This window comes from Pipistrellus hanaki (assembly GCF_964339955.1).
Source record: "Pipistrellus hanaki genome assembly, chromosome: 10".
Classification (NCBI taxonomy): domain Eukaryota; kingdom Metazoa; phylum Chordata; class Mammalia; order Chiroptera; family Vespertilionidae; genus Pipistrellus; species Pipistrellus hanaki.
In genome coordinates, this window is record NC_140512.1 from 66486305 (window position 1) to 66513477 (window position 27173).

At 38.0% G+C, this 27173-nt stretch overlaps 1 protein-coding gene and 1 pseudogene across 2 annotated transcripts in view; one reads left to right on the forward strand and one right to left on the reverse strand.

Annotated features, from left to right (window-relative positions):
- Positions 1–27173, reverse strand: part of FOXP2 (forkhead box P2) — a 601300-nt gene that overhangs the window by 298500 nt on the left and 275627 nt on the right. The window lies entirely within an intron of this gene.
- On the forward strand, positions 2993–4827 carry LOC311628860 (elongation factor 1-alpha 1-like; annotated as a pseudogene). The gene is made up of 2 exons: positions 2993–3504; positions 3821–4827. The product of its transcript is annotated as an elongation factor 1-alpha 1-like (transcript).

Genomic DNA, 27173 nt, shown 5'->3' on the forward strand with positions numbered 1-27173 from the left:
TTTGGATGCTTTAATAACTGTCTACTTGGGTTCTTGGGTTTCACTTTCCCTTCCCATGATCCCGCCCCTATCTACCTAGCTTCCTCTGTCTCTTCAATTTTGACTATATTGATGTATTTTTAAAATAGGTGTTAATAAAGCAATGGTATAATTTGTGTGCAATTTACTTAAAATATACTAATGAACTTTAATTTTTCCTTCATTTTCATTGGTCATTTGTATACTTTCTTTTAAAAAGTATTAACAGTTTCTACCCATTTTTCTATTTTGGTTTATTTATTGTTTAATTTTTTGCAAAAATCAACCCAGTTTATCTCATTTTTATATAACCGACCCTTTTTCTCTTTGTGGTTCCTTTTATTTCTTTCCAGCTTAAAGCATTTACTTGCCTCAAGGTTAAATTGATATTTGCATAATTTTGGCTAGGTATTAGGTGACTACAATTTTAGATTTAATTAAATATATCAAAAATTTAACATTTCTTGACTAATGTAATTTTTAATGCAAATAGCCAATTAACCCAAGACTTTCATTGAAAATCTATCTCTCTGCTCAGTTTGGAATGCTTTCCTTATTACAGGTTAATATTTAAATTAAAAAAAATCTATATTTAGGAATATCTATTATGACTCCTCTTCCCCCATTCTTCTGTCTTAGTTAATACAATCACTCTCTGCCCAATTACTCAAGAAAGAAAGAGAGAGAGAGAGAATATCTCACTTCTCTTTTCCACTTATCACATTTTTTTTAGTATGTGTCCTTGTCATTGTTTTAATCATATTCATTAGAAAAGGCACATTATTATTGTATCTTCTGTGTTGACTTACTCAAACAATGGTTAGCATATTTGATTTGGGGGTGACTGGCCATTTGTAAGAGATTAAAAAGACCCAATAAAATATTTTGAATGAATAGCTATTTTGCGTAGTATCAATTTCTGTTCTCACTGGGGAATCTGGGGGTCAGGTACAATTTTCTTTTTTCCTGAATTGTTGGAAAGTAAGTTACCAACCTTACACCCTAACACTTCCAAATACCTTTGTGTTTCTTACAAACAGTAAATATTTCCTCCATAAGAACGGGACCATCAAATCAGGATATTGACAGTGATGCATACATTATTAGCACCACTAGTACTTGGCCTCCTTTCAAGTTGAGTTAATTGTCCTAATAATGTCCTCTGAAGTAAAAGGGTTCACACAGCTCAGAATCACACAGTGAATGAGTTATCAGGCCTCTTTAATCTTGAATAGTTCTGGCCTCTCTTTGATTTCCATGACCGTGGCACATGTGAAGACTATAGGGCCAGTTATTTTGTAGATGTCCCTTAATTATGGTTTCCCTGTGGTTAGTTTCAGGTTATATATCTTTTCAGACATAATACAAAAATAATAATCTGTTTTTCTCATTATATTCCATTAGTTGGTTCAGGATTTCATTGTATCTCTTTAATTTTAGTGCTCATTCTGATCACTTGACTAAAGTGGCATTCGCCCAGCTTCTCCGCTGTAGAGTCTTCTTCTTTGTAACTCATAAGCATTTTGTTGGGAGTTATTTTGAAGTTATATTGATATCCCATTCCTCATCAGACTTTCCATTTATATGTATGAATGTATGTGTATTCATATTTCCCTCTTCATTAGACATTTTAAAATTATTTACTTCATGATCATTATTTACTTTGATTTTCCAATATGACTAGAAGTCTCCATAGGTTAGTATCTACATCCCTATATCATGTTCCTTATTTTTATTTATTTATTTTTTTAAATATATTTTATTGATTTTTTACAGAGAGGAAGAGAGAGGGATAGAGAGTTAGAAACGTCGATGAGAGAGAAGCATCAACCAGCTACCTCTTGCACACCCCCTACTGGGGATGTGCCCGCAACCAACGTACATGCCCTTGACAGGAATCAAACCTGGGACCTTTCAGTCCGCAGACCGACGCTCTACCACTGAGCCAAACCGGTTTCGGCATGTTCCTTATTTTTTGACACAAATTAATTTTCTAATTTCCTTGCCTCAAAGATAAAATGAGGCATTTCTCTAAGGATCCCAGATTCCTTTTGGAAAAAAACTGGTATTTAGGAAGAAAGATCTGGGCCCTAGGTGTGCTAATTGCTTTTGGGGTGTTGCTATTTCCAGGGTCTCCCAGTGAACAGAGCTAGGGAATATATGTTATATATACAGAGTATACCCCCCAAAATGTATGTACACTTTAGCTATTCAATTTTGAAAATGGAATGTTAATCAACACTGCCTTTATAATTATTCAAAGTGTGTATATACATTTTCTGGGACATCCTTTATTTACATCTACAATTATTTCTATGTCCATATCCATAACTATGTTTGTATTCATTGAAAAGGATATCTGTAATTCCAGCACAGAGTTTTCTCCCTTTCCATATTTGTACCTTTAACAATGAGCAACCTGGCTCCCATATCTTTAATAGACTTACTTGTTTGAAACATCCCTTACATACAACTCATTTGCCTCCTTGCCTCCACCGTTCTCCTGATTGGATGCCCTCTTCTCCCAGCTTGGGCTCTGAGAACCATGCCAGGCTGTTCTTCCTCAAGGGCGTCCCTGTCTTGATGCTGACACCCGTAGCTTTCTGTAGACATGCCCTTCCCATTCTCCAATGGCTTTGACTCGCCTCACCTCTCACCTCTTCATCCTACTCAGCCTCTTATACTCCATGTCAGGCTGCTCTTTTTGTGGATGACCTCCTGTTTGTAGTCATCCTGAACAGAGCATCTCTCCTTTGCAGATACCTGCCTCACACCAATTGGGCTCTTCCCTGGGCGTTCATCCCACGCCTGGCACAAATACTTCTTCTTCTTCTTCTTTTTTTTTTTTTTTTTTTTTTTGTCCTACCTAATGGCTTTAGGACTACGTTGTTTAAGAAGGAAAGGGAACTTTTCTGTCATGGGTTTGCTGCCAGAACACAGGTGTCATGAAAACCATGACTAAATCTAAGCCAAAATGGAAAAGAAAAAGACTCATATGAACATCATTGTCATTGGATACATAATTCCGGGAAGTCTACCACTACTCTAGCTATTTGATCTACAAATGTATTGGGATTGACAAAGCAACCATCCAGAAATTTGAGAAGGAGGCTGCTGAGATGGAGAAGGGCTCCTTCAAGTTCATATGCTTATATCTTGCATAGACTGAAATCCGTATGTGAGCATGGTATCATCATTGATATCTCTCAGTGGAAATTGGAGACCAGCAAGTATTATGTGACCATCACTGATGCCCCGGGCCAGAGACTTTATCAAAAACATGATTACAGGTACATTTTAGGCTAACTGTGCTGTCCTGATAGTTGCTGCTGGTGTTGGTGAATCTGGAGAATAGGCAGATCTGTGAGTATACCCTCACCCCTGACTTACACACTGGGTATAAAACAACTAATTGTTGGTGTTAACAAAATGGATGCCATTGGCCCACCTTACAGTCAGAAGAGATACGAGGACATTTTTAAAAAAGTCAGCATTGCCGAAACCGGTTTGGCTCAGCTGTAGAGCATCGGTCTGCAGACTGAAAGGTCCCAGGTTCGATTCTGGTCAAGGGCATGTACATTGGTTGTGGGTACATCCCCGGTGGGGGGTGTGCAAGAGGCGGCTGGTCGATGTTTCTCTCTCATCGACGTTTCTAGCTCTCTATCTCTCTCCCTTCTTCTCTGTAAAAAATCAATTTTATATATATATATATATATATATATATATATATATATATATATATATTTTTTTTTAATGTAATAAAAATTTTTTAAAAAAATAAAAAGTCAGCATTAATGTTAAGAAACATTTGTGCCAATTTCTGGTTGGAATGATGACGAGATGCTTTTTGGAGCCAAGTGCTAACATGCCTTGGTTCAATGGATGGAAAGTTCCCCATAAAGATGGCAATGCCAGTGGAGTCAAGCTGCTTGAAGCTCTGGATTGCAACCTGTCACCAACTCATCCAATTCACATGCCCCTGTGCCTGCCCCTCCAGGATGTCCACAAAATTGGTGGTATTAGTACTGTCCCTGTGGGCCAAGTGGAGACTGGTATACTCAAGCCCAGCATGATGGTCATCTTTGTTCCACGTCTGCAAATGAAGTGAAGTCTGTTAAAATGCACCATGAATCTTTGAGTGAAGCTCTTTCTAGGGACAATGTGGGCTTCAATGTCATGAATGTATCTGTTAAAGATGTTCATCATGGCACAAATGACCCCCAGTGGGAGCAGCTGTCTGCACAGCTCAGGTGATTATCCTGAACCTCCCTGGCCAAATCAGTGCCAGACATGCACCTGTGCTGGATGGTCACAAAGCTCACACTACTTGCAAGTTTGCTGAGCTGAAGGAGAAGATGGTCATTATTGTGGGAATAAGTTGGAAAATTGCCCAATGTTTTAAAAATATTTTGATGCTACCATCCTAGATATGGTTCCTGGCAAGCCAATGCGTGTTGAGAGCTTCTCTGACTACCTTCCTATGGGCTGTTTTGTTGTTCCTGACATGAGACGGACAGTTGCTATGGGTGTCATCAAAGTAGTGGACAAGAAGGCCACTGGAGCTGGAAAAGCCACCAAGTCTGATCAGAAAGCTCAGAAGGCTAAAAGAATATTATTCCCAACACCTGCCTCCCCAGGCTTAATCAGTGGTGGAAGAACTGTCTCAGAACTGTTTGTTTCAATTTGCCATTTAACTTTAATTACAAAGACTGGTTAATGATTATAATTCATCCTAAAACTTTCAGAATGAAAGAAAAAGGTTTATGGACCATTTGTTTGTTTGTTTTGGTGTGGCAGTTTTTAAGTTAGTCGTTTTTAAAATTAGTACTTTTTAATAAAAACAACTTGACCAGGAATCTGCCAATGAATTTTGAGACCCATTAAAGCGAAGTCTAATGAGAGACCTCTGTGTTCTTTTGGTCAACACTATAACTTAACCTACTTAGGTGAAAATCTTAAGAGTTCCCCATAACCGCCTTAGCCAGTTTTGCTCAGTGGATAGAGAGTAGGCCTGTGGACTGAAGGGTACCAGGTTCAATTCCAGTCAAGAGCACATGTCTGAGTTGTGGGCTTGATCCCCAGAAGGGGGTGTGCAAGAGGCAGCTGATCAATGATTCTCTCTTATCAATAATGTTTCAATCTCTCTCTATCTTTTTCCCTTCCTCTCTAAAATCAATAAAAAGATGTATTTTTTTTTTAAGTTTTCTATAACCTATTTTTGGTGTTACTATGCTAAAACATTGTGAACACTTTTTCTGGGAGGAAACTTTTAACCTTGTCTTAAGAGGAAGAATAATCTTTTTAGAGAATGAAAAGCTATGGGGTGATACCTCTGTTGGTGAAACACTAAATAGGTTAGTACAGTCCTGGCCAGTTTGGCTTAGTTGGTTGGAGCATAGTTCCATACACCAAAAGGTGGTCGGTTTGATTCCCCATATAGGGCATATAACCAGGTTGTGAGTTAGATCCCCAGTCATGCAGGAGACAACCAATTGATGTTTCTCTCTCACATTGTTTCCCTCTCTCTTTCCCTTCCTTTCTCTAAAAACAATAAACATTAAATAAATAGGCTACGACAGATAAGCAAAGAGTAACTATGCTTACGTTTAAACTGGTTTATAAAGATCAAATTCTTTTATATTAAAGTCCGTGTGTTGCATATAAAATTTTGTAAAGTTGCACCAACATTCAGTAAGTTTGCTGGTATGTCAAATTTTAGTTTTCCAGTTTGACTGGAATATGAATTCTCACATTTACAAATTCTGAGGTAATTTAAAGGACCTAAAATGAGACCTAACTAGTATTGAGCACTGTTAATTGTATCCAGATTTTAGGAAAAATAAATGATACTAAGAAAAAAAATGAAAGGAAGGGGGAACAAATGAAGGAAGGGAATAAAAGGGGGAAGGAGAAGAGGAAGAGCTATTATTGTTAGGTACAAAGTTTCTTACATACGTAACTAAAATATATCATAGCTGCTTTTGGCTTAGGGAGCATGCAACATTTTATCAGCTACACCTTCTCCAGAATTGTTGAACTGAATGTCACCTTGACATTCTGTGCATATTTTGCTATGTTCCAACTACTACAACTACAATGACTATGCTAAGCTCTTTATAAAGTGGACATTTATTGATTTCCTCACCAGAATCTATTAAATATTTACTAGAGGCCAGGTGCACAAAATTCATACATGGAAGGAGGGGCCCTGAGCCCTGCCTGCACCCTCTCCAATACGAAATCCCTCAGGGGATGTCCGACTGCTGGTTTAGGCCCAATCCCTATGGACATCCCTCTCACAATCTGGGACCACTGGTTCCTAACCACTCACCTGCCTGCCTGCCTTATCATCCTTAACTGCCCTCCCCTGCCAGCCTGATCACCCCTAACTGCTACCCCTGATGGCCTGATCTCCCCTAACCACCTCTGCTTCAGTTTCCCACCACCATGGCTTTGTCTGGACAACTGGTAGATGCCTGGTCAACTGGTCTAATTAGCATATTAGTATAGATTTTTCCTTCTTGAGTACCCTAATTTCCCAGTCACTTAGCCTGGATTGGACTGACTCCACACAAAGCTCCCCACGTAGGCACTGATCCTCTTAAGCCATTCTACTTACCTCATTGCCCAGGCTATAGTAATTAGTTCAGAAAGAGGTCTGGATGTAAGCCTAAGCTAATCAGTACATAGCATTCAGCTGGCAACAGTGATGGGTTCAAAGGTAGGCACTTTGCCAAGCTGGTCCAGAGTGACCTCTGCTAGGACATACAAATTCTATCTTCTCTGCTGGGTTGGTCAATTAAGGATGTCAGGTTTGAGAAAGCCAGAATCAGTCTGGGGATCACTGTATAGAACCAGAGGTGAAAAGAAGTCCAGAAAAAAACATAGTAAAGAAAGGAACTTGGTTGCATTCTACCAGAAAATTTTCACTGTCAAGAGGCAATTCAGATTGTTTTAGTTATCTTCTCAATAGCTGGCAAGTACTTATGGTTTCTCCTTCTCAGAGTCATTCATGGTTTATTTCAAAAGATTTGTTCTTGGATCTTTTGGAATAAACTAGTTATCCCATCCATAAACTATAATCCATTCACTTCTTCAAAACAAGTTGGGAATGAAAACTTGTTCTGGATAATACTTTAAGCCTTCCTCATGTACTCTCAGTTGTGTTTGCATCACCCCGGTTCCTAGGTTTCGGGTGCCACCGAGTTCATGTTAATGGTGACTATGGACTATTCTGTCTGGCACTCCTCTAGTCTCTCATTTTGGTTTACTGGACTTCAGATTCCTAAGTGGTCTCAACACTATTTGTTTTTATCTTTGTTGGCCCAAATCCCTTCTCCATTATATCTAACAAAAAACTCTCTACTTCAGTTTCCACCAGGCAGATTCTCATTATCTGAGCATCCTCTACTCCTTTTAGAGCATTGTGAGATTCAGCTGAACGAAAAAATGATGAATTCTCATTCTGTATCAGGTACTGTATTAAAGGTCTTGATAACATTTTCCCTTGATCTAAATAAGTTATAAATAATATATACATAACTAATGCAATCAAAATACTTATTTTACTTTTAAATCAGCACATATATGAGCTCTTTGACATGCCTTTACTCTAAAGACCTAGTGTACATTTTATAGTACACAGTTGAACTCAAACTAGAATTAATATGGATGATTTTATTTTGATCTCTTACATTCCAAAGCTATTAGGACTAAATATTTTCTTGGCTTATGACAAGGTCAGTTGATAATTCTTAAAACACTTTGTTATGGACAAAAAGGCCTCCTTTTTATGGTTATTGTCTTAACTCCTAAAATAAAGTACATTTTAAACAGAAATATGTTGTTAGTATTTTTGGACCGTACCATTATTATCATCAGTCATGGAAACATTAATCAACTCCTTGGAAGAAGTCAGCACTGTGTCAGGCTGAATGAAAGGATGTGCAACCTGCCCTTGCGGAGCTTCCCTAAACAGTGAATGACAGATACTGACCAAAGCATCACTCAAAAAACATGCAATCAAAATACTCAAGTTTTCATTGATTCTTTCCCTTGTATTTGTATAGGCATGATCTCTTAAATAAAACACTTAGAAAAAATTATCTAAACCAGGAGTCTTAATCCAAATGCTCACACAGGCTAAGTAGATGTTTAGCCCAATGAAGATGCAAGGTAGAAAATTTAGCAAAGTGGCAGGTTTGTGTCCAGTCTAAAGGGATGTGATACCACGCAGAGTGCTGGCTTAGTGTTGCCAGAGCTTCATGTATTTCTAGAGAAGCTAGATGCTTCAATGTTGAAAACCAAATTAAAAACTATGGGGCCAAACAAAAATGTATGAGGATTTGGCCTGCAAGCCACCAATCTGTAATTTATATAAACTAGAGACATGGCGCATGGATTTGTGCATATTGAAAGGAAATTAATTACTAGTAAAAGGTGGCTGGCAGGGCCGGACTGGGCAAGATGGGTCTGAGAGGCCCTGGAGCCAACCTCCCAGGGTCCCTCCCCAGTGAGCTGTATTTGGAGCAGCACTGAGGTTGGAAGGGCATGTACAGAGTGAGCAAAGTCCCTATGGCAAGTGGGGTTCCCCAGCCTGGCCTGCAGGGAACAGGCTGAACCCAGCTCTCTGACATCCTCGGAGGGGTCCCAAAGTATGAGCAGGCGCTCTGCAAAGTGCTGCTACTCAGCAGCTCCTGCTTGAGCGTCTGCCCCCTGGTGATCAGTGCATGTCATACCTACCAGCATTCAGCCAGTTGGAAGGCCACTTAGCCTTTTATATATTTACTGGAGGCCCAGTGCACAAAATTTGTGCACTCGGGGTGGGGGGCGTTGTTCCTCAGCCCAACCTGTGTCTCTCATAGTCTGGGAGCCTTCAGGGGATGTCTGACTGCTGTGGAGGCAGGAGTGGCTCTCACCACTGCTGCTCCGTTCATCAGCTGTGAGCCCGACTTCTGGCTGGGTGGTGCTCGCCCTGTGGGAGCACACTCACCACCAGGGGGCAGCTTCTGTGTTGAGTGTCTGCCTCTTGGTGGTCAGTGCAGGTCATAGTGACCGGTTTTTCTGCAGTCTGTCGATTTGCATATTAGCCTTTTATTATATAGAATGCACACAAGTTCATCCTATTTAATATTATCAATTTAAATTTTATGTAGTTTCTCATAAGCAAATTCAGTCACTGCTCCTGAGCACCACCTCTCTGTGGAATGTGTAACCTGCCCAGCTGGTCGTGTTTGAGAGAGATATTCAAGGACGGCTAAGCTTCATAAATTTTGTTACATTTCATCTTCACATGATAACGCCCATTATTTTCTATCTCTTTCACTAATTATTAACTACGCTGTGCAAGTTAACTATACTACATGCTTCCCTCTACTTTTAAATTCTTTGTTTGTATATATTATATAATTATGTTTTATATTTATGCCACAAAAAACTTTATTATCACTAACTCTTCTCTGAATTTCTTATACATTTTCCTTACCAGAAATGAATAAGTTATTCATGGATTAAATCTCATTTGATATTCTGTGGTCCGCTTTGAACTTTCTTAAAGCTACAATCATCTTTGTCTTGCCATATGGTATTTGAACACAATTAGGGATTGATCAGTAATTTGTTCACATGCCCTTTCTTACTAAAGTAGTTTCCTGTGAAGAATCCGATCTTTGCTTATCGAAGCAACATTCTTTTTTAAAGAAGGAAAATAAAAAGATTCTTCGCTAGCACTTTAATTTCTACAATAGGCTGTCACCCTTAAAGTTTGCCTCTTATCTGATCTTTGAGGCATGGGATCTATTAAGTCAATAACTCATATAAGTATTCTTTAGGTTCTGGTAACTTCCACATGTTTGAGGCTCAAGACTCATCTGGCAACTTGTTCAGAAAAATCCATTAATTCCCCCAAATATTCTAAGGTTGTTTCTCAGGAGTCCTTAGAAAACAGCACAAATGGGCCTATTGTTTGTTTCTGTTATAAAATTAGTCTTAGCTTGTTGCACTGTGGAAGGACACTGCCAGGATGTACTAAGATAAACAGGTTTAGCAAGCACTACCATATTCACTAAAGCTGTGATGTGGTGGAAAGTGTTTATTATATCACTCAGAGAAGCTGGCCATAGACAAAGAGGGTAAATTTGGATTAAGACAAATTTGCATCCCAAGTTTAATAGGTATTTTAGCAATCTATAATTATTTCTCACCGATGTTCACTTTCTACTCTCATTTATAAGATTCAAGGTTCTGACTTTTGATTTTACACTTCTGTTTATTTCACTGATATATTCTTGTAAGCTGTGTGGCAAAATTTGACCTTAAAGATTATAAGCAAATGAACTTAACATAATCACTGACAATTTTCATTTATTTTTCATTGATGAATCTAATACTTTAGAACATTTCCAATATGTGCTTTCTAACCACTTTCTTCTTGGCTATAAATTTTCTAAATCTAAATGTTAGCTTGTTAAGAAGTTTGGAAAAGAAAAAAATAAGAAGCTTGAGCCTATGGATGAAATTCAAGAAAAGTCACTGATCTCCTTTGTCTCTGTTTTTTTTTTTTTTTTTTTTTTTTTTTTTTACCAAATTTGTGAAGTCCACTATCAGAACACCTGCTGGTAGCAGCAATTCCAAGTTAAAAAACAAATAAATAGCAAGACAGACATAATTGGGAAAACTTCAAAGAAGTCACAAGGAAACAACAGGCTCATTCAGTTTTAACTCTTCCACCCCCACCCAAGCTTCACATTTCAAAACTACTTCCTAAGAGGGCCTATGATTTTAAAATACAAAACCCTTAAGAAGAGAAATAATAAGATACATAGCTTCCTTGTCAATTAAGTAATGTTATCAGATGGCACAGGCTGTCATATAAAACTATTTCAGCAGAAATATAACAGTATTGAAATGTGTGATCACAGCTCCCCTAATGGCCTGGCTCATCTTATAATTCCGCCCTGGGTGATGGAGGCCACCTGTCAGATCGGTGACAGTGTGAGGACACCTGCCTTAATAGGTAAGAGAATGCTCTTCAAGGAAGTTAATGTGAAACAAATATGACCTGGGATATTTGAATAACTGATGGTCAAACTTAAACCTTTTGTCAAGCCTTGTTTCAACAGACTTGGTATATCAAGGGCGTTAATCGTACACCTTTTCCTGTCAAGTAATATATTAAAATATGAGCGTTTAATATTGGGAACTCCATCGTTGAAACCTTAAGGTGAATTTTAAAAATAGGGTTAAAATAAAATGTTGGGAAGAAGCAATCCCATTGTGACAGGTATTTTTTCTTTAATTTAGGGGGGGTGGTGACAATGGTTAATAAAATAATATAGGTTTCAGGTGTACAATTCTATAATACATCATCTGTATGTTATATTGTGTATTTACCACCCTGAGTCAAGTCTCCTTCTATCACCATTTATCCCCCCGTTACCTTCTCATTTCTCCTTCACGCCTTTTCCCTCTCTCAACACCATACTGTATTCTGTGTTTATGAAATTTCTTGTCTTAATCCTTTCACCTTTTTCACTCAGCCCTGAAACCTCCCTTCTCTCTGACATCTGTCAGTCTGTTCTTTATGAATCTATTTTGTTAACTTATCTAGTGCATTAGATTCATATGAGTGAAATCATATGGTACTTCTTGCCTGACTGTCTTATATCCATGCTGATGCAAAAAGTAAGATTTCCTTTTTTTTTTTTTTTTTTTTTTTTTTTACAGCTGAGTAATATTCCATTGTGTAAATGTGCCACAGCTTTTTTATCCACTCATCTACTGATGGATGCTTGGGCTGTTTCCAGATCTTGACTATGGCAAATAGCACTGCAATGATCATAGGGTTGCATATATTCTTCTCAAATTAATTTTTCGGGTATCTTTGGATAAATTCCCAGAACTAGAATCACTGGGTCATAAGGCAGTTCCATTATTAATTTTTTGAGGTAACTCCATGCTGCTTTCCACAGTGGCTGCACCAATCTGCATTCCCACCAACAGTGCATGAGGGTTTGTTTTTCTCCACATTCTCACCAACACTGGTTCTTTGTTGATTTATTGATGATAGCCATCTGAATTTCAAAATGTTGTATTTTTCTGATAGTGCTCTATTTTTCTGATCCTGTGTATTTCTCTCTATGTCACTACCTCTATCTGTCTATCCATCTAGATTTTCAACAGCAGGAGGCAACAAATGAATTTTAAATTAAGTAGTTTACCTGGTCTGTCACCTAAGAAACCCTGCTTGGGTTATTTTAAGAAAAGGTGGCTTCATAATAATTTATAAGAACTTTTTTTACTGTGATATTTTATTAAATGTAGAAAGTTTATGAGCTCCTTCTATTCATCCAGTAAAAGTGTTTTGTGTATCTATTAAGTTTGCAAACTTTTCTTGCATGCTTGCATCTTAGACAAAATCTTATTGTTCAGCAAGCAGTCAAAAATGCACTCATTGACCCAGATCTCCTCATTCTTGTATGAAAAACTGAACAAAGGGTTAAATCTGATTTCCAACCATTTTCCTACAGCAATCATGTGTACACCATTGGGAAAAGAAGGAAATTCTTAACAACTTAGTATTGACTTGTACAATATAGTCCCTACATACAATGAAACTCTATCAGCATTTTACTGTGTGCTATGTCAGAGTGGAAATGGAATATAATTTCCTCAAGAGAAGAGAAGACTTACAAACCAAATGTCCAATGCTGCAATAAAATGTTTGAAGATCACATACTTTTTGCACAAAATAACTTTTGGGGTTAAATTTGCATAAAATTAACTACCTGTGAAAATAAACACTTCTATAATGTGTTACAGACATCTAGGAAAGTTTCTCCTCAGAATAATTTTACTCATATGGCTAACTGGTCCACAATCTGTTTGAATCATGTTAAATGTAAAATCAAACCCATATTTGGAAGAAGACATAGGAATATGATTATGTGTGATTTTTATTTTCATTTTTATACTTTTCTGTATTTTTCAAATATTTTAACAGTAAGCACATATTTTTTTGTATAAAAAGTTAAAGACCTTTATGAATTATTGAATAATTACAATAAGAAGAGTCCTTGATATACAATTTTCAGAAATAGCCTGAGGCTTAGAATTCCCAAAAAGTTTTGGAAATTTTTCTCCTGTGCTTTTTCCCTTTGCTTCTGTCAGTTGACTCCTGCGTAGGACTAGTATTCTTATCCTGTATTTTGCTACTTACTAACATAAATCTGGTTCATCATGGCACTGTCAAAGGTAAAACCAGTAAAAGTGAAAAAAACAGAAGGAAAATTATGAATAGTCACTTCCACCCTTCTCATCCCATGGCCATGCTCCCAGGCTCCCTTCACAAAACGGTTGTGGTCCACGTGAAACCCTTGTCTCTGAAGCAGTTTTTGGAACCTATACAACGGAAGGAGCTGACAGTTACTTTTCCTTAGTTCTAGAATGTTCTTCTATATAAATAAACAAAAACGCCCAGTGCTAGTATGTTATGTGCTTTTGCTCTTCAATATAAGGTTTTAGAAAAAGCTTAAGAAGCTCTAAAAATGAGAAAGCAGAGGGTATAGGAGAGTCATTTTACATCCTGTAGTTTCCTCATTTGCTGTTTGTAGTTAAGTCCTCCAACAAACCTGAAGTGACTGTATATTCCCTATGTTCAGGAAAAGTAGCATAAAGGAGAAATCTTAAGTAGTAATTATTTTATACTTCACCAGGGATGTTAGAAACCCATATCTAATGTAAAAAAGACACCATTTAAAAAGAAAAATTCAAAAGGCAACAAGCAATTCCTTATACCAGTAAGTACTGTTCTAAATGAGGTACTCTTCTAGGTATCAGAGATGGAACAGAGCTATTGTTATCCCCTTTTTTCTTATTGGGGGCAAATGAGGTCAATTCTGAGAGAATGTGTGGGAAGTCTGATTTGGACCACAGAGCAGGCAGAATTCTATAATCAAGAGTCAGCATTAGTAAAGCTGGGATATGGCGCTCTATGTGTCTTCTATTTGTGTGTTACCCCACAATCTGCTCCTTGCAGAAGGTAGAAGTTGAAGAGATTCAAGCCCCCTTAGCAGTTAACATGAACTTTTCCCTCTACTGTGGGGGAGTTTACATTTTACTTGTAGTGAAGGAAAGAGTTATCAATTGTTTGCACAAACACAACTTTATCCATAATTATGACGAATGTTACAAAGATGCTATGGGAGCATCTACCGAGAGGATCTGCCTGACTTTGGTCAGGGAAGATGATCTTGAGTAAGGAAGCTTTGACATTAACTTGCAAAAATGAATTTTTGTGGTACCCATGTAAAGGAAGAGAGGGCTATGAGCATGTTAAGCAAAGGGAAGGGCAAAAGGAACATGTCACAATCAGTGATTAGAGAAGTCCATCTTGTTTAGGTGTGAAAAGAAGTAGATGACAATGAGGTAAGCAGAGGCATTCTTTCTCATCCACAGAGCAAAGAGAAGCCTTTACGTGATTTTAAGCCAGAACTGTTTTGTTTTGTTTTGTTTTAAACTAATTAGTAAGTCTACAGTGAGAAGAATTTTCAAACAGAGTACAAAACTAGATGGGAAGAAAACTTCTAGCACATTACAACAAAAGCCGAGGGATCCATGACTTTTTCATGCTCACTGTCTAGAGGCCAAGAATACATCCTCGTCCCAGTTGTATTGTGGAGACATGCCCTCAGTATGTCTGGAAGTAAATATGACTGTGTATTTCCCACAGAACTAATGCTAACTAGTTCATATCATTATCATCATTGTCATGTGCCTGTAATTCACAATGGCTAGAATGCACTTTTAAAGGATAATTGGAGAGAGAAACCACCTTTTCCGCTTTCTCTTGGTCCTGTTTCCTATTTACTCCCCAGAATGAACACATTCCTCTTCTAGGGAGGAGATGCCAGTATCGGGCGATTCTTTGTTCCTAATCTGGCCTTTCGTCTTAGTCAAGATATTTTCATTAGACTCTTGAACACATATGCTTATTGGATGTTTTCAAGATATCTCAAAATTGCCCAGCTGGTGTGGCTCAGTGGTTGAGCCACGACCTATAAACCAGGAGTTCAGGGCACATGCCCAGGTTGTGGGCTTAATCCTCAGTGCAGGGCATGCAGGAGGCAGCCAATTAATGATTATTTCTCATCATTGATGTTTCTCTCTCTCTCTCTCTCTCCTTCCCTTCCTCTCTGAAATCAATAAAAATATTTTTTGGGGAAAAAGATATCTCAGACTCAATTTTTCTAATACCATATTTGTTTCTCCAATTCACTTTGAATTCTATATCTTATTGATAGATAGAAATCCCAAAGTCATGTCACCATTTATCACTCTTTTAAATATTAACCAAGTTACATTAAAATACCTTAAATCTAGTTCCTTCAATAATAATAATGATGATGATGATGATGATGTTATTATGAGCTTAATGCTTATTAGGAGCTTAATAAGTATCTGGCATCTCATAAGGAAACAAAGAGTTGCCAAAACTAGTTTGGCTCAGTGGATAGAGCATCAGCCTGCGAACTGAAGGGTCCCAGGTTCGATTCCGGTTGTGGGCATGTATCCTGGTTGTGGGCACATCCCCGGTGTGAGCAGCAGGCAGCTGATCTATTTTCTAACTTTCTATCCCTCTCTCTTCCTCTCTGTAAAAAATCAATAAAATATATTTAAAAAATAAAGAAACAAAGAGTCACAGAGGTTAAATAACTCTCACAGAGATTATCGTCTTTCAATATCTGTTCTGTAATTTTTTCTCATGGAAATAAAATCTTCAATTTCCAGGTGGTTTTATGACAATAAAAAACAAAGACTTTATTTTTCCCCCCAGGATTTTACCTAGGTGAAAAAAAAAAAAAAAAAAAAAAAGCCACTGCAATGGCGAGGACTGAGCCCCTTGCATGAATTTCGTGCATTGGGCCTCTAGCTTTAAATACTTGAGGAAAACATATGAAGTCTTACTTTATGGGACCTAAAAATATGTCAACATATTACATAATATTACAACAAACTCCAGGAGACTGTCTTAATACTGCTATTTCATCAGAACTTTGTGTAATTAAGTTTGAATAAATAATCTATTGCCTTAAATATAAATTGTTTGTTCTGAAAATGTTAACAGTGTTTTTGTCATCAAAATTGACCTTGCATACAAAAGTGCTGTAGACTATGAATAACTATTTTTTCTAGATCATTCTATTGAAGATTGCTAAATGTAAAATGAAAAGAAAGTTTTAACACTGATTTAATTGTTGCCTAAAACTAAAATGTGTACCAAGAAAAGAGTATATAGACTTTGCCTACCATATAACAAGCATTGTGAATTCAATAACTTATAATTTTCTGAAAAACAAACAAACAAACAAACAAGCAAAACAGAAAGAAGAGGAAGGAAAGAAAGCCGGAAACAGCACTGGGCTGCAGGTTTATGTTTGTCCAAGGAAGCAGGGTAATGATTGAAGAGCATTCCCTTCGGAGTTGTTTGTTTTTTGTCACAAGCCACTCTGTCATGGTTGGCATTTGTCCACAGGTTGTGTTGAGTTTTGATTCTCCACCTCTGAAAACATATGTCCCTTATAACAAATACAGGTTATCTGAATGTATTTATTTTACGTCTTAAAGTAATCCTTATTTCTTTTTAAGGAATTCTTATTTCTTTTTATTATTTTTATGGTAGTAAATATTTACAATGTTATCTTTCTTTAACTACCTTAAAATAGAAGTACTAAGTGAATAAGGAATATATGTCTTTAAAACACTCTTTAGTTTTGCATCTAAAACAACTTCATAAGAACAATTCTAGAATAGAAAATTTCAAGCTTGTCTTTCAGATTGACTATAAAGATAACCTACAATTCTTTTCAAGCAATCTGAGACAGTTAATCCAGAGTAAATAATTTAACTAAAATCAAAACCATCTCCAAAAATATAATTTCTTTGGCTTAAAAATCTGTTACATTTAAGAAAAAAGTGTCATTGTGCATAGGTACCAACAAATATGTACATTAATTAGACATAAAGCTATGAAAATGAAATTAGCGAAAGTAAAGGAACTTAAAATATTTAAAAGAACCACGTAAAGTATTGTTATTTACAAAACATGTCTTTTGAATTATATAAAAATAGTCTAACAAAAATCCAAACTTGTTATTAACTATTTCAAACACAAAGGAACTCTGTTACTGAATTTGGGCCTTCAGTGCTACTGTCCTGATTCGCTGAATCTAGTTGGAAGGCCCAGGACCCTGGCTTTCTACGTTATGGTAAATTGCTAAGGCCTGACAACAAGCAACACTTTGCCAGGCTCAGACAGCACGTTGATATGCTAATGATCCATAATGAAGCCACCAGACATCAATTACATGAATGAGACCAGGAACAGGGCCAAACCAGGTACACTCTGCTAATTTGTTCATCTCTGTTGGCCAAAAGCCAACAGCACGACAAGTGAGTGCCCTGAAAGCCATTGGGGCATGACTCCTTCGCTTCAGGAGAGGATTGGACATTGCATACCCCTGTGATCTCTGTCTGTCTAAGGACCCCTTAGCGAACCATACAAGCACACCTAATGAGGATACATCTGGTGTGCTTGTACAAGGTAATAAAGAAAAGTTAAAAGTAGAAAAACAATAGGAGATGGACAAAACTTAATCAAATCTCTAAAGCACAAAGCAGCTACAACACAAAAGACGATTTCGTTCTTTTCCAATATTTTGAATTTTGAACAAAGTACAACTCAATATCGTTAATAAAATTAATGCAGTTGGGTTTAATATGAGCATTAAGTACTTTTTCTTTATTCACGGCATGTATTTTTATTTGTAATAAACTGACACTCTCAAGCCAAAATATTTTCCATGTGGACACACTTTTACATTTTTAATATAAATGAACAGATAAATATAACTTATTGAATATAACTTTTGGACAAATGTAAAAACTATTAATGAATAGTATATACATATAGAACAGAAGCAATTAACAGGGTTATAAAATAAATATGTAATAAGTATAATACAATTTAACGCTTTGTACAATACCAGTTGATGGGGTTGAAACAAAAGGATATAAAATGTCTACATACTATAATCATAAGGGTAAAAATTCTAGAGTTTTGGATATTATAAGTTACTAATAAAATAATTTGTTGATAATTTTTGGCTATTATGGCCATCATTACGGATAGAGACACTACATGAAGCATCCTGCCACTTATTAATGCCTCAGTGTCCTTTTTTTAGCCATCTCAAACCAGCCCAGCTTACTCTGAGCAGAGCGGGGAAAGCAAGAAGATGCTGGTGGAAACAGTTTCAGCTTCCAGTGCTGCAGAAATAGTCAGAATATGGGCAAACTGAAGTACTGAGGACCTAACAACAAGAGATCCACAGACCAGGTAAGTATCAGGTAGGCAGTCTTATTTACAAGAGTCAGGAATTTAGAAAAGGAGAGTAGTTAAAGTTTACAAAGTCAAGAGAACAGAAATTCTCACATCCCTAATCATTCTTTGGTTTATTTTTATTTTCTTTTATTAAATTTTTAAAATTAATTTATTGGGGTGACTTTAGTTAATAAGATCATGAAGGTTTTCAGTGTACATTTCAATAATACTTGATTTGTATATTGCACTGTGTGCCCACCACCCAAAGTCAGATCATCTTCAGTCACCAATTATTTGCCCTCCTTTTTCCTTTACTAGTCTCCAACCTCTTCCCTCTGGTAACCACCATACTGTTATTGTTTGTGTCTATCGGTTTCAGTTTTATATCCCATATATGACTGAAATCATATAGCTCTTAAGTTTTTCTTACTTATTTAAAATAGCATAATGTTCTCAAGGCCCATCCATTTGTCATAAATGGCAGCATTTCATCTCATCTTATGGCTGAGTAGTATTCCATAGTGTATATGTACCATATCTTTTTTTTATTTCATCCTCTAACAAAGAACATGGCTGTCTCCATATCTTGGCCACTGTGAATTATGCTGCAATGGACACAGAGGTGCATATACCTTTGCAAATAAATGTTTTCGAGTTTTTCACGTAGATACCCGGAAGAAGGATTGCTGGGTCATGTTGTCACTCTATTCCTAACTTTTTGAGGAACCGCCATCCTGTGTTCCATAGCGGCTGTACTAGCTTACATTGCCAGCAGCACGGAGTGAGGGACTTCACTCACGATCAGGGCAATGCAAATCAAAACAACAACGAGCCACCACCTCACAGCTGCTAGACCGACAGGAAGTGCTGGAGAGGTGGGGGAGTAAATGGCTTATTTTTCCGTTTCAGCTTTCAGACCCAACTCTTGTTAATGCTCTTCTGACTTCAACCTTATCACTCCTCAGCGATGTGGCTGCTGACCAACATCAGCACCGCCACCCGGTACTCCAACTCACCTTGCTTTCCGGGACATCTTTTGCAGGATCGGTTTCTATGTGTTAGTTGCCCTCTCTCTCAACACATAACTTTTTTTTTTTTTTTTTTTTTTTTTTTCAATTCCAGGTCTCTAGTGCTTTCACAGGGTGATTTTTAAAAAAAAGAAACTTAGTTATTAGACTGCTGTATTCAATTAAGTCATTTCATAGGAGCCTCTTCAGTGTAGTAGATTAAGTAGTATTTTGATTGCCTGCTTGTTAAGGGAGGAGTGGCCTCATACAGGATTATACTGTGTAGTGCTTAAGAATATGACATGTGGCAGAAGACAGTCTGCATTTGAACCTCAGGTTTACCACCAACTAGTTATGAATCTTGTGCACGTAAATTAACCTCTTTGTGCCTCAGACAATATTACTGTCTACCTAAAAGAACTGTTAGAAGAATGCTATTTAAAAATGTTTATAAAGCATTTAGTATATTGTCCAGCCATCGTACATACCACCACTATGTTAGAGGTTGGTGGTAGATGTGGTGTCCTTTATAACCAGGAAATCTGCTTCAGGTGCAATGCACAGGCTTGTTGGCATATGAATAACCCCTCCACCTGGGCAAGGAGCACCGATGCCACAATCCCCTACACACCCATCCTTTGCTCTGGCCCATTAAAGATGGCAACATTTTTGGCGACCCCTCCCTTTGTGAGATAAAATCGGGTTCCCCACCTCTTAAAAATAGATTGGCCTTATTGACTTGCCAGACAAATAGAATATGTCAGAAGTAATGTTCTTGCACTTCTGAGGCTAGATTATAGCTTTGTAGTTCCCACTTGTTGTCAAGCTGTGAGGAAGCCCAAGCATTAAAAGGAACCAAAGCACTCAGCTGACAGCCCTGGCTCAATTCCAAGCTAGCAGCCAGAACTGACTTGCCGGCCTTGGAGTGAACTATCTTAAGTGGCTTGATTCTGCATGTTCAATCTAGCGGCCCCCACCAAAGCTACCCAGAGTAGACACCAGCTTTCCAGATGAGCCCTGCTAAAACTGTACTGTGTAAGCAAAACAAGTGATTGTTGTTATTTTAAGCTACTAAGTTTCTGGATGGTTTGTTACACAGCAATAGATAACTGAAACATTTATTAGAGCAGTTTAGTAAGCCATAATATCAGAGTTCTGCTTATTGGTGCATAATTTACTTTGGTACAGTGCTACCCGGACAACTGTTGATGCTATGCATGTTCCTGTCCACTAGCCACCAAGTTAGACCTGCTGACAAGTCTGCTCAGGACTCCTTATGAATAACCTTAGAGACTAAAGTTTTCTTAAAATGATAGAGGGGATTTTATACTCACTCTTCTGTCCTTCTTCAAGATCAGAGCCATGGCTGAGGCTCTCACTATCATATGAATGAACTTCAAAACTGGGCCTGCATATTAACTATTCTTCACAGTGATTAGAAACGATCTAAAATTATCTATATTCTCAAAATGGCACTCTTATTTACATCATGGATTTTAAGTATGGAGAAATTTGTTTAGTTTCAAAAAAGAAAGTCATATATATTATATTTTAAAGTAGGGTTACCAGTTTGTGTTCTCCATGTTGTACCCAATTTTGTTATCAAAATCTATACGCCATGAAGCACTGTCTAATGTATGTAATTTAGTCCAATTAGAAATGTATACTGTGCTTTTAACAATATATCCACGAGGAGAGCAAAAATAGCAATGTAGATGGAAGCTACATTCACTTCCTACCAGGACCTAACTGGAATTATAGAACGATCATCATGGCTAACCAAGTGAAGATTAGCTAAAGAGAAGTCTTACAACCAAGAACTGAAAGAAGAGGCCACATAGAGACTGCTCCAAGCAGGTTGCCAAGGGCAGTCACAGGCCACATTGTATGTGGCCTGCACCAGAGTGACTCCCAGGAGGTCCAGAACCAATGCATCAGTGGCCAGCGTCAGACAACATCAGAGCAGGATCCAATAAGCTCCACAACTGGCATCTTCAAGGAGAAACCTTGGCAGATACTAAACCCCAATGAGGCAAATTTTGCTTCATGTGGTCAGCACCTCCACTGCAGCTCACCCCTCATGGTCAGGGTTGAGCCTCAGAGTCAGCCACCCTTAGGACACATCCCACAGACCAATGACCCAATTGCATTCAAAACTCACAACAGAAGGGCCCACATAACCCACACAAGGAACATTCTTGGAGCATGCAGCTCAAGTGACCAAGAAAACTGTACCACTGGACCCCACAGGACACTTACTACATAAGGCCACAAGAATGACAGTCATAGCAGATCTATGTCATACATAGAAACAAACACAAAGACGCATCCAAAATGAGAAGACAATTATAAAAAAAAAAGGCCCCAAATGAAAAAACAGCAGACATTTCTAGGTAAAAAGCTAAATGAAATGGAGGCAAGTAATTTATCAGATATAGAATTCGAGGTAGTGGATCTATGGATGCACAACAGCATAAAGAAGGACATAGAAACCAAAAGAAAGGATCAGTCATAAATGAAGAATACAATATCTGAAATGAAGAAAACTCTGGAAGGAATAAATAGTAGATTAGATGAAGCAGAGGATCAAATCAGTGATTTGGAAGAAAAGACTCCCAGTAAAGCAACAAAAAGAAAAAATAATTAAAAAATAATGATAACTTAAGGGAAATTTGGGACAACATGAAGTGTAACAACTTATAAACCTATATTCATAACCCATGGATATAAACAATAGTGGGTTGAAGGCCTGGGGAGGGGATGAGAAAGAGAAGGAAGGGGTCAATGGGGAAAAATTGGGACATCTATAATACTTTCAAAAATAAAGAGAATTTTTTAAAAAATTAAAAAATAAATCTCCTCTGACCATAATGGTATGAAACTAGAAATTAATTATAAGAGGAACATTGCAAAGTACAACAAAGCTATGGAGGCCAAATAACAAGTTACTAAATAATGAATGGGTTACCAATGACATCAGAGAAGAATCCAAACATACCTTGAAACAGATGAGAATGAAAGCACAACAACCCAAAACCTATGGGACATGGTGAAAGCAATCCTTCAAAGCTTTATAAGTGGAAAATTCATAGCATTATAGAACTATCTGAGAAAAAAAATCAATCTCAACTAAAAAATCTAAGTTTATCCTTAAAGAAACTTCAAAAATAAAATAAAGAAAGCCTAAAGTGGGTAGAAGGAAGGAAATAATAAAGATAGAGCATAAATAAACAAAATGTAGTCTAAAATATTACAAATATCAATGAAATGAACAGCTGTGTTTTTTTTTTGTTTTTTTTTTAAAGATAAACAAAATTGACAAATCTTTAACTGATGTATCAAGAAAAAATGAGAGAGGAACCAAATCAATAAAATGGGAAATGAAAAAAAAGGAGAAATAAAATTGACATCAAAGAAACACAAAAGAATGTAAGACTATATTATGAACAACTATTTGCCAACAATTTGAACAATCTGGAAGAAAATGGATAAATTCCAAGAAACATAAATATTCCAAAACTGAACCAGAAAGAATCAGATAATCTGAATAGACAGATTGCAGCTAATAAAACTGAAGCAGTAATCAAACCTCCCAGCAAACTAAAGTGTTGAACTGGATGGATTCACAGGTGAATTTTACCATCTATTCAAAGAAGAAGTAGCTCCTATCTGTAAACTATAGCTAAAAAATTTAAGAGAAGGGAATACTTCCAAGCTCATTTTACTGGGCCAGCATTATTCTAATTCCCAAACCAGATAAAGACACTACAAAGAAACTTAATTATAGGCCAATATCCCTGATGAAAACCTTCAATAAAATACTAGCAAACCAGATCTAGCAATGCATTAAAAGATCATACGCCATGATCAAGTGGTATTTATTCTGGGGATGCAAGGTTAAAACAATATCCACAAATCAATAAAAGTGATACATCACATAAAGAAAATGAAATATAAAAACCACATGTTCATATCAATAAATGCAGAAAAGGTATTTGATAAAATCCAGCACCCACTTATGGTAGGGATCTCTCAGTGAAGTGGAAATAAAGGGAGCATATCTCAATGTAATGAAGGCCATATATGACAAACCCACAGCCAACAACATCATACTCAATGGGCAAAAACTAAAAGCATTTCCCTTAAGATCAAGCACAAGACAGGGATGTCCACTTTCACTGCCCTTGATCAACATAAGATTGAATTCCTAGCCATGGCAATCAGACAAGAAGAAGAAATAAAAGACACCCAAATTGGGAAGGAGGAAGTAAAACTGTCATTATTCACAGATGATCCCAGAGTTCCCACCTGCTCCCTCCAACTCCACTTCACTAGCCCTGCCTGTGGTGCTTGGTCCTGCCTCTGACTCAATGCCTGAGTCCAACGAGGGGTGTGGGGAGGACCTGTCTGATGTGGAAGAGGTGAAGTGTGATGGGAGAAGCTTCCACCACTGCTGCTTTCTGTGATTGGTTTGCAGGAAAACATTAGATAGCACAACAGTGGCAATTCATGATGAAGAGTTCTGCATATCCCGCTATGGAAAGAAGTATGGGCCAAAAGACTATGGTTACAGCCAGAGTGCTGGCATGCACCACATGGACCAGAGCCTGAGGCTGGGCATCAAGCAGAGACTGTTTAAACTCCCAGGCCTACAACAAATCCAAGCACATCTGAACTGACTCAAAAATACAGAGGTTCTGAGAAGAGTTCCAGATGTGGGGATTCCATGCATGCTGCTATGAACATAACTGGGGCAGGAAATCCCTGGCACAAAAACTGATCCCAGTGTGCCAAGTGTGGAAAGAATCTCGAATCAATAACTCTGACTGAGAAAGAAGGTGAAATATATTTTAAAGGATGCTATGCATAGAATTGTGGGTCCCAGGTATTTGGCTATAGCTCAGTAAAGGTATAAACCTAGAACTGAGATCTCACACTGAGAATCTAAACAAAAGTCTAAGCAACCATTATGATGGAACACTAGAACTAGTGATCACTGTCACGCAGACTGACCACCAGGGGGCAGATGCCCAGTGCATGAGCTGCCTTCAGCCCACAGGTCCCAGTCACTGATTGTGCCTGCTAGTCAACCTTCTAGCCCTTCCCCCTGGCTGGCAGGTCCTGATGGCCCCATGGAGGCCAGGCCCTGGGCTGGGATGGAGAATCAGAGGTGGTGGCAGTGCGTGAGCCATGAGGGAAAGAGGAGTTGGGGAGATGGGGAGGCAGGGAACCTGATTGTCCCTGATTGCTGGCCAGGTCTAGGGACCCCACCCATGCATGAATTTCCTGCACTGGACCTCAAGTCTCTACATAATCTAGGCACAAATAATCTAGCACTAAACTACAGTGAAATTCTACCAGTACTATGTACTATATGTTGCCCTGTACTTGGGTAGGCTGGCTGACAAGTAGGAATAGGACACTGTATTCTTTTGCTTTATTCATCAGCATATTCAAAAACTATTTCTTTTACAGTTTGAAAAATAAAAGAAAATAAAAGCCCTGAAGACTCCACCAGAAAACTACTAAATCTAATAACTAAATTTAGCAAAATAGCTAGATACAAAATAGTTATTCAGAAATCTATGCCATTTTTTTGTACACCAACTAGTGACCAGGTACATGGGTTCGGCACATTGAAAGGAAATTAATTAGAAGGTGGCCGGCAGGGAGGTACTGGGAAAGACAGGCCAGACACACCCTGTAGCCAACCTTCAGCAGTCCTTCCCTGGCCGGCGGCACCTGGGGTGGTGCCATGGCTCAAAGGGCATCTGTAGAGTGAGTAGGGTCTCTCCGGCAGGTGGGGTCCCTTGGCCTGGCCTGTAGAGATCGGGCTGAAACCGATTCTTCAACATCCCCCGAAGAGTGCGAGAGGGCACTCTGCAAAGTTGCTGTCCTACAGGGTGTGGAATGCAAATGCAAGGGTGCCATGAACTAGATTTGGGGCCAACAGTACCCCAGCAACAACATAACCCATGGCTGAAGGTGGAATTGAGTGGCCCCGTGAGGAATAGGGTTCACTCCCCTCTGGTTTTGGGGTACATCACCCAAGAACCAACACTGTAGCTCAGCAGCTCATGCATTGAGCGTCTGCCCTCTGGTTGTCAGTGCACGTCATAGCAACTGGTCACACAGTGGGACACTTAGCATATTAGCCTTATATGTATATAGATAATGGGTTATCAGAGAGGGAAACTAAGAAAACAATCCGATTCATAGTTGCTTCAAACAAATAAAATACCTAGGAATAAATTTAACCAAAAATGTAAATGAGCTATATTCAAAAAAAATTATAAGATATTGAAAAAGATACAAATAAGTGGAAGCATGTACTTGTGCCGAGCCAGCTGAGCCAGGCTCACTGAGCCTGAGAGGGGGTGGTGAAGGATTGAAAAAAGACAGATAAGAGAAAAAAGCTGGGTCTGGGTGGGACACTGTCCTCTCTGATGGAGAGGCTGCGGCACAGCCTATATGCTGTCTCTTTATTTTATAGCCAGATTCCACGAAGCAAAGTAAGGGCAAGGTTACAACGTTCTCATGGGTTTCGATCCAACTCAATTACTTGACCCTAACTCTATCAAGCCCGCATCATTCTGACACGTTAGACCATGTGTTCGAACTTTAGGTTCAAGCTTACAACTATAGCTATTGGCTATAATTGTGCTGGGAGGGCTTTGCCCTCCAGGCTGGGATTTGCACATGGCCATAAGAGGACCATGCTCTCTCATTAGACTGAGGCTTGAACCTGTCCAAACACTATAGCCGCTCTCCACATATACCATGTTCATGGATAGGAAGAATTAGTGTCATTAAAATGTCCATGCAACCCAAAGCAATCTATAGATTTAATGCAATTCCTATCAAGAAACTGATGTGGTACTTCACAGACCTAGAACAAAATTTCCCAATAAAAATTTTAATATAATTTTATTTATTTCAAAGAGGAAGGGAGAGAGTTAGAGAGATAAAAACATCAGTGATGAGATAGAATCATTGATTGGCTGCATCCTGCACACCCCCATAGTGGAGATCCAACCTACAACCTGGGCATGTGCCCTGATTGGGAATCGAACCCTGACTTTATGATTCATAGATCGACACTCAACCACTGATCATAGTGGTTATGATTTGGAATATATGGGCAATATTCCAAAATTTTACATGGAACCAAAAAAGACCTCAAATAGCAACAGCAATCTACAGAAAGAAATGCAAAGTTGGAGAAATCAGGCTACTTTATATCAAATTATACTATACAACTACTGTATTCAAAACAACATGGTAGTGGCAAAAAACAGTCATACAGATAAATGAACAGAATAGAGAGCCCAGAAATAAACCCATGCCTTTATAATAACTTAATATTTGACAAAGGAGGCAGGACATATAATGGGCAAAGATAGTCTATTCAATAAGTGGACAGATACATGTAAAAAAAATGAAATTAGACCACCTTTGTACACCATACACAAGAATAAACTCAAAATGGATTAAAGATTCAAACGTTGAACTTGAAACCATATAAATCCTAGGAGAAAACATAGGCAGTAAAAGCTCAGACATTTCTCATAGCAATTTCCCCCACTATATCACCTCAGGCAAGGGAATCAAAATAAGAAAAGAGACAACATCAAACTAAAAAGTATTTTCACAGCAAAGGAAACCATCAACCCAATGAAAAGAAACACACTGAATGGGACGATATACTCCCCGATACATCTGATGAAGGGTTAATATCCAAAATTTATAAGAAACTTATACAATTAAAC